This window comes from Eleutherodactylus coqui, chromosome 1 (assembly GCF_035609145.1).
Source record: "Eleutherodactylus coqui strain aEleCoq1 chromosome 1, aEleCoq1.hap1, whole genome shotgun sequence".
In the NCBI taxonomy this organism is placed as follows: Eukaryota; Metazoa; Chordata; class Amphibia; order Anura; family Eleutherodactylidae; genus Eleutherodactylus; species Eleutherodactylus coqui.
The window spans coordinates 91,263,891-91,278,248 of NC_089837.1; positions in this window are offsets into that span (position 1 = coordinate 91,263,891).

Here is a 14,358-nt window from a genome sequence, read left to right on the forward strand (position 1 = left end):
GGTCAGTACTATAGTTGCTAGTGTTGCATTCTGAATCCTGCAGGAAGCAGGTAGTGTAGGAAATTACTTAACCGTGTCCTTGTATTTGGGCTAGCACTGCTTGCAGACCATAAAGGTTGCCATTGCTATGTAGTAACAAAAGCTGATCGAAATCCACGTATGCTAAGATAGGATCAGTGGTCAGAGCCTCTTTTAATTCTACCGCAAGATCTAGATCAATTTTTTGGACCACCGGCTGTTCCCCTTAGCAGTTCATTCAAAGGGCCTACGATTTTTGCAAAGTCTGTAGCACCCTGTTAGGCTAAATAATGCTCTCAGCTCTCATAAAGGCTAAGAAATGCTCTCAATTCTCGCAAAGTCTTTTATGATGGCCATTGCTGTACAGCAACTACTTAATCCTGTTTGGCACAACCACATCGTTGAACACTGTGTGGCCCAGATATTCAATCTCTCACTTACCAGTAATATTTTTTTGGTTTAACTTTCAAACTATGGGCCTTTAGCTGTTTCAATATTTCTCCCAACCTCTTCAAATGTTTATTTAAGGTGGCATAGTGCACAATGATGTCATACAAATAAAGCTGCTTCAAATTTAAGTCCCCTAAGCACTTTTTCATTAGCCGCTCAAAAGCTGTGGGTGTGTTGATTAACCTGAATGGTGTGCGATTGAACTCATACAGCTCCATAGGTAGGATTAACGCTGTTTTGGGTTAGTCCTTTTCTTTAATGGGCTCCTGCCAATATCCACTGGCGAGATCAAGCGTCAAAAATTACTTTGCCTTTCCCAAGGTGGAGATGAACTTTTTAACCCTTGGTTATGGATAGAAATCCTGAGCGGTAATGGAATTCAACTTGCAGTAATCTATGCAGAACTACATACTTCCATCTTTCTTTTTCACGAGCACTACTGAAGCTGCCCTGGGACTTTGACTACTTTGGACGACTCTTGAATTCAGCATCTAGGTTAACAGGTTTTTCACTTCTTGGTACAGTTTTGGTGGTATTTGACGGTATCTCTCAAATGGGTGCCACTTCTCTGGTGGTATCTCATGCTGAATGGTGTCAGTGTGCACAAATTCTTCGCCATTCCGGGTGAAAGCTACTTGAAACTGCCACAATAGGTTTGCCCTGATTTTTAATGCAGCATATTTTAAAATTATTATAAACTTTAATGTAACATGTGAATGCAATCTTTCATTAAAAAACGTACACAAAAAACATTATAAATTATGCTACCAAAAATGTGTTTTTCAGCAGTTTGTTGTGTGAAACGATTGTGCTGAAACACATTTTCTGAAGTGTTGCAATGTAGTGTTGATGTAAAGGAAAGTGTTACCCTCAAGGCATTCAACTGGTGGATCTATAATAACAATGCCACCTAGTAACAATAAGAAATCTAAGAAATGTGAGATAAAGAAATAGCTTAAAAAAATAGATTAACACAAAATTAGTCATTGCAACTAATAATGCGCAATTAGAGGAATAATCGACTTGTGACGGTATTAGGCTGATTTCAGGAAACTAATCATGAATCGGGATGGTCGATTCTGAATTAAGTTTACTAACTTAAAAATAGAAGGTCCCCGATGCAGCTAAAGTCCCCCAAATTACATTAGAATACAGCCACACATCTGATAAACACAGCGCTCCTCCCAAAAATTGGTTAGAATAGTGTATAGTGGTGTAAGGGTCAATTGTAGCACAGGGGTGTCACTTAAAACCGAAGGAAGGCCCACATAGGGTCTCAGATCAGAAAATTGTACAAAGGAAGACAACAGGCGTGCTATTTGTTTTAAAAACAATGTAATACATTTTACAAAGAGTAATTCTGCTAGGTGAAAACAACACTCAAGCATGGGCCTACTCCAAGGAACAGCTGTAGAGCTACCAAAAGGTTTGCTATGCAAGACAGCAGGTATGCTACTTGGTTTTAAAACAATGTCATTAAATTTACAAGATGAAATTGGGGAGTAATAGGCTGAACTGGATGGACATATGTCTTTTTTCAGCTTTACTTACTATGAAATTCTGCAAGATGAACACAACACTCAAACATGGACCTTCTCCAAGGAACAACTGTAGAACTAATAAAAAAAATTCTGTAGGAGATAACAGGTGTGCTGCTTGTTTTCAAAGCAATGTCATACAATTTACAAAGGCCAAATTCTACCAGGTAAACAGAACAGCTGACCCTGTGCTTTCTTCAAGGAAAAGCTGCAGAGCCACAGCTGTGTCTTGTGCTTTAGAAAAAAAATCATTTTGGGAGGAGGAGAAAAGTTGGCCGAAACAGATGGAGTAGAACAGCAGCAGTTTGACCACATCCGGCAACAGCACCATGAGGGCAGAGTGTGCTCCTCTTAGAAACAAGAGCTGTAGCTCCAGATTTCCATATTTTTTATTATGGGAGAAGTAGAAGGAGGAAACATGGTGGAACGAGGAGTAAGAGAGCAGCAGCAGTACCAGCAGCAACAGCACCTTGAGGGCACAGGGTGGCTTTTGATGTAAATCTATCCTCAGTCATATGTGATGTGGTAGTCTGAGTGTTATTCACTCATGGACTGCCATCTTTCCATAAGATGGGTGGCAACACATCAGGAATTCACTTCTACATCGTAATTTCAGTAGAAAAACTGGGTTCACTAGCCATTTATTGCAGCAGTTCAGCAGTATTTACACCATTGTAACAGGCATCACAGTGCACATGCCAAAACAATACCTGGCTGCCTGGCAGCTAACTAAACACAAGATCTTCAATCCTAACTATCAGGCCTAATGTCTCAACAGAAACAATCATTCAGGGAGTGATCTGATGGGCATCTTTCCCTGTCGAGATTTAACATGACCTCATCCCAGAGAGGGTAGTTTCCTCCTGCTATGAGGAGTGTCAGGAGCGAGTGTGGCAAGAATCAATGTTTTTCTTTCCTTCCTGCCACACCCACACAGGTGTTCTCTTTCATTATTTAGGCAGAATGACCACTTCAGAGCCCTCTGCTGGTCATTCTGCTAACTGCACTGTCAAAGTGAGCAAAAATTGCCAGCTAACTACAGAAGGTATAGAAGTCAGGAGATCCATATTGTTTGTGGACAGGCAGATGCATCTCTCATTTAACAGAACCCTAGCTGTGCTGAACACACTTTCTAATAGCACACATGCAGTGGGGCAGGCAAGCATCTCTAAGGCATGTTGTGCAAGCTCTGGCCACTCCTCCAGCTTAGACAACCAGACGTTACAGGAGCCAACGCCATGTCTGAGTACATCTACATGACAGCTGACATACTCTTGGACCATCAAGGATAATTGTTGCCTGTGGCTGTCAGTCGTACCCTGTGCTTTTGTTGCAGGCTTCAACAGGCTAAAAAACTGTGTCCCAACTTCTTTTAGACTTCCCTGGTCACTGATGGTGGTTCTGCTGTGGCAGCTTCCTGCTTGTCCGCCATGAGAAACAGAGCTGTGATCCCTTGCTGATGCAGCCCCACAGCCATGAGGAAAAGCTGATATTGCTACATTTTGAGATCCCTCTCCTCTGCCGGAATGAGATTTGTCATTTTGGCCTTGTAGAGGAGATCAAGAAGGGTGGCCACCCAGCAATGATCTGATGTTTTGATATGGGCTTTGTGGCAGTCCTTCTGCAAGCACTGCAGCATAAAAGCACTTATATGCCTTAAAGTACCTAAAGGTGATGGCCCACATTCCTGAGGGTTAGGCCTAACAGTATCCCCGGCTAGTCCCATCCTCCACGTAGAATAGCTGGGGTTAGTGATGGATGAAATGTTGCGTAGCCCCCTCCCCTGTCTCTGGACCTATAGTATCCCTCCCTTGCCTCTGGGCCTATAGTATCCCGCCCCTCTTCTTCCTCATCTACAATTCTCCCATGGATAAAGAAATACATGGAAGGAGACGCCAAGAGCCACCTGCTGTGTTGAGTATTGGTGGACTGGCCAGACAATTGGGAGATTGGTATCCCTTCCTCCTCCTTCTGTGACAACAAGGCCCTGTAGCGTCTGATCCAGCAGGCAAACAACAGGAATGCCATACTGATTAGTGTGTCATCATGACTGACAATTTTGGTCACTTCCTCAAAGCCGGCTAAAATGGCACACACGTTTTTGATCTGTAGTCACTCTACAGGTGCCAAGTAACCAACTTCCATGCAGCATCTGCAAACGGCATACACCATCTGGTACTCTGTGATCACTCTCTGCTGCTGGCTTAACCTCTGCAACATATGCAACATGTAAGGCACGTAACAGATGAGGTGGTTGGGTGGTAGCGCAAACTGTCACTGCAGCTCCTCCAGATGATAGGCATTCCCATAGCTGGGGGATGGTGGGTTGGCTGCTTACTGGGACACTCTGGAATATGAGCGTAGATGTCAATGTCAGTGAAGGTGATGGTGATGCTTGCTGCTCAACTTCTACTCTCTCAATTTACCACTCCTGGCTCTGAAATCTGCAGCCCAATTATCAATTGCGGAGCAGAGGCCTGGAGTAGGCATGCGGCTGCCCCTAAACAATACTGCCTCTCTGTGTTCAGAGGCTACTGCAGGAACAAGGAGGGAGATGGAGGAAAAGACAATGGGAGAGGAAGTGGGATAAGGCTGACTTTTTCCCCTCTTGGCCAGGTGGGCTCTCCAAGACAACGGGAGCTCATGTGACTGTTCATTCACATTGTGTTGAGGTTGTTTACATTTTTGCTGCATTATAAACACTTACTGTAGATCTTACAGATGACCACTCCTCTGTTACTTGCAGTTTAAAAGAATGTCTGGGCTGCACAAGTCCTGTGAGCAGACCTAACTGTAGGCCTGATGTTGGTGCTGCTGCGACTAGTAGTAGCTGGTGGTGACGGTACAGTCCTTATGTTTGTTTGCAACACCCTACTCCCTGTTTAAGTGAGTGCTGCCCTGCAACATTTGTCTCTTCCCTTCCCCCTGTGAGCTGCTATCATTATTCTCCCTGTCTCTCTATGTTGGGTCAAGCAACTCATAATCTTCCACCTCCTCTTCGTCTTCATTGTCCTTCTCCTCCTGAGAGGACCCCACATCACAGTGAGCACAGGAGAGCTGACATGTCCGTTTCGATATCCCCTGATGACTGACCGTGCACACTGACTTACACTCATCTTCCTCTTCAGAAGAAAAAAATGGCTGTGCATCAGTGCATTCAGTCTCTTGGTCTTCTCCTTCTGGGTATTTGCTTGATATCCATGACACTGTATGGTCAAACAGCTCCTCAGACTGTTCCATTTGCAGTGCTTCAGAGTGTGTGTGGGATTTGGCACGGGGTGACGTCGGGAATGATGCTCATGGCTGACTGGTGCAGATTGACTGCTGTGTGCCTGCAACTGTGAGGAAGAGAAGATGGTGGTACGTGAGGCATACTGTGTCATCCACACTACGAACAGTTCTGTGTAATGCACAGGCAGAACCACTTCTAAGGTATGGCAATAGGTTTGACTCTCCTCCTGCAAAATGTGGAGCTGCTGCTTCAGTTGAAGCCGCTGAAAGTGCCAACTTGGCCCGTCCTCTACCACCTCCACCACTGACATACCCCCTATCCTTGCGTTCATCATGTTTCCTATATATTTTTTTTTATTTAGCTTTCTTGTCTTCATTTTAAAGTAGTTTTATGTAACTTATCGGCTAACTTTGTAGTTTACAGAAAACTACTGTTAGCAGTGTAAAGCCAGCAAATCATTCATTGTGGCCAGACTGGCAACTTTAAATGATGTCTGAGGTTGCTGACATGCACTGTGTGCATTTGCTGTTTTCCTGTTTGTTTTTTGTTTAATATTAACAAAAAAACACTGCCTACTAACTAAGCTGCAATTCTTGGGAGGCACAATTTGTGAGAACAGAAGGCCATAGAGTATAGCTTGTATTTTCATGAGCTCTCCCTGTTTGATGCAGAGTAAATGAATTCCCCAACACCACTGCTAGCTGCCCAAGATCCGTAAGTAGTTCGCAGTGGCCAGACTAGTGACTTTCAAGGATATCTGAGGCCACACATAGAGAGCTGTATTCTCCACACCAAAGCATAGTTTATTTGTCTGCTTTGCTGCTACATATGTTGACAGCAGCAGAAATATATGCTCTCCCATAGACATACAACCATGAAGCAGCAACTTTCTTTGCTCTCTTCAATAAACCCCCAATTACGTTTTCTGCTAGTATACAGGTGTTCACACCAAGCAGCAATATATCCTCTGCAGAATATCTGTCCCTATTAACAACAGACTACATGTCATATAGGTATACAAACGTGATGCTGCTTCTTTCTCGTTTCCCTGCAATATAACCCCGGTATACAAGCTTCCGCACCAGCAGCAATATATCCTCTGTAGAATATCTGTCCCTAACAACAGATCAGTTGTTATATAGGCATATAAACGTGATGCAGGTTTTTTCTCTGCCCCTTGCAATATAACCCAATTTAGGTTCTCTGCAAGTATATAGGCTTTCATACCAGCAGCAAATATCCTTTGTTGAATATCTGTTGCTCATACCAGTAGACCACTTGTTATATAGGCATACAAATGGGATGCAGTTTCTTCCTCTGGTCCCTGCAATAAAACCCTGGTATACAAGCTTTCAGCAGCAATATATCCTCTGTAGAATCTGTCCCTAACAACAGAACATGTGTTATATGGGCATATAAGAGCAGGCTCACACAAGCATAATTTAACAGCGTATTACACGCATGATGTACGTGTGCATAAAACAGGCTAATGGAGTCAATGAAAGTACATTGATTGTCATTGATCCATTCACGCTTGCGTATATTTATGCGCATAATATGAGCGTAAAAAAGAATGTGGCATCTTCTAACTTACCGAGTATTCCGCACAATAGAGCTTTATTGTTCTCTATAGCTGCGTAATAAATACTGTACATATGCAATTACATTTTGCATGTGCGGCATTTATACACAATGGTGCTAAGCAACAGAGTGGGAAGTTGAAAAAAAAAGAAACATGGAAGACTGTGCATAACAGCGTGCGTGAGATATGCGCAGTTATGTGCAGTCCAAACCCGCTGCGATTTGCGGTGATAGGCCTGCTCACACAGTGGTAAAATGCTGCACTATACAGATGATAACATGTATGCATGGACGCCGGCGGGGACAGCGCCAGATTCCGCTGCAAGCTCCTGAATGTGAAAGCCGACCCACCCGTGTGAGACCAGCCTAAGACCGGCTGCACAAGAACAAGTCAGATTCCACATTCGGAAGCCAGAAGCAGAATCCGGCTCTTACCTGGGCTGATGACGCTGCGTACCTTCTCTTTCTGCATTGTGGATGACCGCAGACGCTCGCTGTCGGTCATGCGCAGTACAGATTTCAAAAATATACTCGTTTGTGTCTCCCGTGCTGCCACTAGACGATGACACGGGTAACCGCAGCCTATCCGCAATGTCAATTGCGGATGAGCTGCAGGTCGGGCAGCTTCCATTGACTTCAATGGCAGCTGTCCGTGCGGATTTTGCACAAAAATAAAATGCTGTGATTTTATATCCGCTTGCAGAAAATTGTAATTGCTCATCTGAGTGAAATACGAATGTTCTATTTTTTCAATAGTCGCAGAATACCGTGTATCGTCCACGTGGGTGATAATAGCGGATTCTGCAATTAAAACCCGGTCGTGTGAAGCCGGCCTTACACAACATCTTATGTTCTGACACTTCTTCAATGTATTTTACAGATCAGGTGGCCCATGCAATCTAATTGGGGTGCTTGAGGCACAGAGACTGAATTACTTACTTCTGGAGGTCAACGGGAACATTACTTGGACAAAGGCCAAGCCAAATAAAACTGGTGCAGATGAGCTACCTCGAACATAATGGTTTAATGGGGAAATGCACCCGAAAGATACATTAGACTTAATTGCCTTGACTAATCGTGGCAGTTTTCCTGCCACCTTTAATGTTAATATACTTGAATGCAGTCTAAACTATGGCTACAGGGAGAGCCTCTATGCTTCACTGCAAACCTCAGTTGATGCAGGTAATTAACATGTAAAGTGTTGCACAAACTTTGCAAATCTAATCGTTTCTACTCTTTGGCAGAGAATAAGTTACTTGAGATATTCATAATAACAATTCTGGAGTTTGTTGGCGTTATCCATCAATTATATCTACAGATGGGTGTGATAGATAGATAGATAGATAGATAGATAGATAGATAGATAGATAGATAGATAGATAGATAGATAGATAGATGGATGGATGGATGGATGGATGGATGGATAGATAGATAAATAGATAGAGAGGGAGTGGGGGGGGAGAGGGAGAGAGATCTCCTCTCCGCTCCCCCCTGCTTTCCCCCGCCGCTCCCCGCCCGCCGTCGGCAGCCGAATCTTTACTCCCGAGCGGGCAGGTACTCGCTAAGGGCAATGCTCGATCGAGCAATTGCCCTTAGCGAGCATGCTCGCTTAATTCTAATAGATAGATAGATAGATAGATAGATAGATGGATATGAGATAGATGGATAGATAGATAGATAGATAGATAGATAGATAGATAGATAGATAGATAGATAGATAGATAGATAGATATGATATAGATATGAGATAGACAGATGGATAGATAGATAGGAGATAGATAGATGTAATAAACAGGTTACACAAACTTTCCTAACCCCTTACTGACAAAGCCTTTTTGCATCTTAGTTACGGAGCCAAATTGTGGAAATCTGATATGTGTCACTTTAACATATTATAACTCTGTAAAGGTTTTGCATATCCAAGTGATTCTGACATTGTTTGTTCGCCACATGTTGTACTTCATTTATGTGGTAAAAATAGACTAATAGAATTTGTGAATATTTATTAAAAGCGCCAAAATTGGGAACATTTTGGAAAAAATGATCTTTTTTCACATTTTCAAATATGTGCAAACATACTTACACATTTTTGCTAAGATATATATTTCCATCTGTTTACTTTATTCTGAATGCACATTGGAAAAACTTCAGTTTTTTTAACCATTTAGGAAGCAAACAAATTTAACATTACTTATCAAAATTTTGAGGAACACTTTGTTGTCCTGCACCAGGCCAAGATTGCAAAGGCTCGTAGGGGTCAGAATGCTAGATACCCCCACAAATGACCCCTTAATATATATTCACTAAGGGGTGTCATGAGTATTTTTACCCCACAGTTTTTTTTAGGGTTTAATGCAATTTAGAGGAGGAATTTATCTAGGGGTGTACTGCGTATTTTGACCCCACAGTTTTTGAATGTATCTAAGCAAAACAGAAGGAAAAAAATTACGATTGTCATTTAAAAAAACAGGCTTTTTTTGTACAGCACACATATGAATGAAGACTTGAACCCCAAAATGGATACCCCTTTTTTGTTCTGTGTTCAGAAACATACTCATTGTGGCCCTAATCTTCTGTCTGTATGCACAATAGGGCTCAAACCAAAAAGAGCAGCCAGTGGCTTTCACAACAGACATTTTGCTTAAAGGTTTTTTAGACCCCATTGCACACTTGTTTAGCCTGTGAGCTGCCAAAACAATGGGGAACACCCACAAATTACCCTGTTTTGAAAACCAGACCCCTAAAGAATTTATCTAGGGGTGTACTGTGTATTTTAACCCCACAGTTTTTGAATTAATCTAAGCAAAACAGAAGGAAAAAATTACGATTTTCATTTTTTTGGCAATTGTGTCATTTTAAAAACTGTTTGTTTTTTTTTTACAGCACACACATGAATAAAGACTTGCACCCCAAAATGGATGCCGCCGTTTTTCCTGTGTTCAGAAATATACCCATTGTGGCCCTAATATTATGTCCGTATGCACAAACTGAAACGAGTTTTAAAGTTCAACGGTTTTTCACTTTCACGTGATCATCATTATCAATTGGATCAGGGACCGCTCACCGCGGCCCTCAGTCACTGCTTCAGGCTCTCGGCTACCTTTATTAGCCAAGAGCAAGGACATTTGACATTTCCAGGACCCTCCCTAGATTCTTCACTTGCGCCCACCATTTTGTCAATGTGTGCATGCGTCGAGGTAGGTGAAAGGTCAATGGATAAAGATCCCGTCAAAGGACATCGCAGGTTGACTTCTGCACAGGCATGGGTCGGACCCCATATGCATGATTCCTGCAGCAGAGTTTGACCCGCTGCCTGGCCAATGACCCCAGAGTACCTGTCCGGTGGCTTCTGCACACGCTGCAGATGTGCCGGCCGACACTCTGTCATGCATATGCAGTCGACCTCGGTGCTGGGGGGGGGTTAACGCCTATTCTGTGATACTTCTGCAGTGCTCACTGCGGAAACAGATGACAAACAACTTCCATTGACTTAACCCGCACAAAATCACAGGACGCTGCAATTTATTCTCCGCGAGCAGAAAATTGCAATCAATTTGCACTCAGGGAGATGAAATGGCATTTTGTCAATGAATACTATGGGCTGTATTTGTGAACGCCCGCTGCGGACTCCGCAATGCAAATACGCTCATGTGCAGGAGGCCTTAGGCAAGTAATCTCCCCTCATGGAATGGATCTATGATGGGAGGTGAAATTTTAACTTCTCTTTACTTCTACGTGATCGCCGTTATCCATTGGATAGCGGTGATCACGTGACATGGGAATGCGTACCGCAGCCCCCCAAGAAATCTCCAGGCTCTTGGCTATGCTTGGTAACCAGAAGCAGGGACATTTAAAATTATCCGGGCAATCTGCGACTTTTGCATGTTGCGTCCGCCACTTTGGTGATGGGAACGTGCACAGAAGCCAGGGTAAGTTCTGCGGATAAATCTGGGGGCCTTAGGTACATAATTCCATCCTCCCACAGATATGATCCGTGAGGGGAGATGAAACTTTAATTTTTTTTTCCCTTTTTCTTACAGCTTTTTTTTTTTACTTTACATGATCACTGTTATCCGTTAGATAACAGTGATCATGTGACCTGGAACCGCATACAGCTGTCCCCAGTGACATCTCTCTGCTCCCGGCTACACATGCTAGCTGGGAGCAGAGGGATTTTAAATTTCCCAAGGCGCAAGACCTTCTAAGCACACACCCAATTTTTCTGACAGGTTCGCATGCGCAGAAGGCGATGTGAGGTCCTGGAAGAACCATATTGCCGGGGAACATCCACTTAGCTAGGATGTAAAAACACTATAGGCCCATCAATAAGGGGTTAAAGCTGCAGTACTCTTAAGGCTACTCAAAATACCCATTTCAATCCCTCAGCATCAGAATATACATTTCAGTATCTCATTAGTTCATTCTGGCAGCAGCAAAGCATATGAGTCCACATTTACATATTATTTTACACCAGTTTATGGCATACAAAGTTGCACATTTTTGCACAAATGGGTATTTTTAAAAGCAGGCAGGGCTTGTCGTGAGGGTCATGACCACCCCATACCAACAGATTTATGTATAATTTACACCAGAAACTGTCTTGGCACACAGGGCTATCTAGGCATATTCTGGCCAGAAGCACCTTTTAAATGTCTCGCTGTAAGCAGCGTAATATTCCTCCTGCCCCCCTGCTGGGTAATTCCCCAGCAGCAAGGGCAGTAGGGGACTCCCCCCACCTCTCTCCACAAGAAATTTCCCTATTGCAGGGAGAGAGAGAGAGGGTCAGGGTTACAGGACTTCCCCCCAGGTCTTCCCCCAAGAGCTTGGGAGGATGGGGTGGGATAAATGGATTGCCCTCTAGCCCCACCCCCTATGGTTTGCTATAGGGATTCTCTGAGAACCCATTTAGCCCTGCCCACTATTTCAAGCCCCACCAACTCACTATCAGCTATGGGGATATCCCTCGGGTTTTCCCCATAGCAGGGAGATTTAGCGGAGATATGGGGAATCTCCCAGCGCAGGGAGAGTGAGTGGACCTATGGGGGATTTCCCTATAGCAAGGGACAGAGAGCGGAGCAATGGGGGATTAACCCTTCGCCCTGCTCCGTCTCTCTGTGCTATGGAGAATTCCCCATAGCTCTGCTCACTCTCCCTGCTTTGGGGAAATCCCGAAGCCCTGTGGGGCTTCTTTTCTCTCCTCCTGGAGCAACTGCACTTCTCCAAGCGCAGCAGCTCCAGTGAACGGGCAATGTTTTATGTAATGCGCATATTTTTGCATGCCTATTGGTGCGCACAAAACACGCTTGTCTGACTGAGGCCTCAGGATGCAAACTTGCATCCTGAAATGTTAAGGAGTTAAAGACACAACCTAGTTTTGTACTTCAGGGCTCAGTCAGACGAGCGTTTTTTTGCGCACACCTATATGCGCAAAAAAAAGCATGTCTATTAGAACAATTGGTTCCCCATGGCACGGGTCAGATGTCTGCCTTTTACAGGCACAAAATATGCGCACCTGCAAAAGATAGGTAATCTGTGCGTCTCATGAGCAGCACGGACCTAACCGGCACGCATAAAAATACCCGCATAAAAACTCTTTGTGAAAAATAATTAAATGGGATCGGCATTGCAGCTAGCCCCTTGAAAGCAGGGGGATGCAGGCAACCCCCACAATGATTTTCGGGGAAGGGTTTGAAATATAAGCCCTTCCCTGAAAATAAGCCCAATTGACAGAAATTTTTTTTTTTTAAATAATACATCACCTAGTGCTCCGGCACGCACGGCTTCTTTCTGCAGCTCTCCAGCAGTTCTTTTTCTGTATTCTGGTGGGATTTAAAAATTCCCCCCTCCAGAAAGCATTGCCTCTGATTGGCTAACCACTGTGACCAGTCAGAGGCAGCGCTCAGCCTCTTTAAAATTAGAATGGTGACAGTCTGTACAACTCTGCAGAATCTTTTGCTGCAATTAAAGCAATAGGATTTAATATTTCTATTGAATTTAATGTTCACACAGAGAAAATGATCCGATTTTACAAAATAAGTAACCTTCACTCCCATTAGTAATGCAGCATATGTCGAAGGAAATAAGCTTAGAAATAATTTCAAATAATGAATCTGTTTTCATCGCAGATATACAACAAACAATGAAAATTAGCTTACAAATATGCTGTCTGTGCAGGATTCAATCATGTACGCCCTTCCATGACACTTTCCATGGCAACAAGTCCATTTTCTAAATTAAGTATGGATCCAAGTAATACATTTTAACTATTTATTTATGTCCTCAATCTTCACTACCCTACCAAAAATAATTGGACACCAGAGCAAGAGTCAAAAGTAGTATTTATTTACATATGTTAATAATTAGTGGGGCCTCTTTTGGCCCTAATGACATTGAACACTGAACACTTATACTTTTTACTATTATCTGATACACTTCAGCTGGTATTTCCCTCAATTCATCCTTCAAATGTCTAGTGAAGATGCATTGACCTGTCTACAATGGTTGCAAGGAGTGTCATCATTGGACAGTTGTGCAATGGAAGAACGTTCTATGGAGAGACAAATCACACTACTCCATCTTCAAAACAGATGGACGTACCTGGGTGTGGAAGAAGTCTGGGGAATGCCTTATGCCTGAGTGTGTTGTTCCACCAGTTAAGAATGGCATTAGTTCTGTTATGGTCTATGGATGTTTTACATGGCATGGTCTCAGTCCGTTGGTTGTAGTGACAAGTACCATGAACACGGAGGTGTAACCTGACATTCTAGACAATAACGTACTGTGGTAATACTCTGGGAATAGTCAGCGATACTTCCAACAAGACAATGCACCTTGTAAAAAAAAAATCCAACACTCTTTTACCTAGAATATGGATGTTCTATGATTGGACTGGCCTGCGCAGAGTCTCAACTTGAACCCTATTAAATATCTTTGGGACAAACTAGAGTGCCAGGTCAGAAATTATGAACTGCGCCCATCTTCTTTGAGAGAACTCACCAGACGTTTGCAGGATGAATTGAGGGAAATACCAGCTGAACTGTATCAGATATCAGTAGAAAGAATATCACGTAGAGTATCCAATGTCATTAGGACCAATGAAGGCCCAACTAAGTATTATCATATGTAAATAAATACTGCTTTTGAGTCTCACACTAAATGTGTCCAATTACTTTTGGTATGATAATGTATAAATGTACTTCTAAGCTGCACAGATATCTTGATTCACATGTGACAATGTGGTAGAAAATTTGTGCCATGTTTGGCTGTGTTCAAATTTCTGTTTTGCCTTCCATTAGGGGTATATATAAGAATGTACAGTGAAAAATAGTGGTATGGCCCAACATATGTCAAAAGGACACTCTTTTGGCATACACCAGGCAAATATGGCCCTATGAATGCCTTTGATGTATGTGCCAATAACTTTCCTGGGTATATGCAGCAAATATAATGCAACAACATAACGTGAATGGAACTTAACATGCAGAATTACGCACTGGAAATATAAAAGAATGATGCCATGTGTGAATCTATTATGAGCAT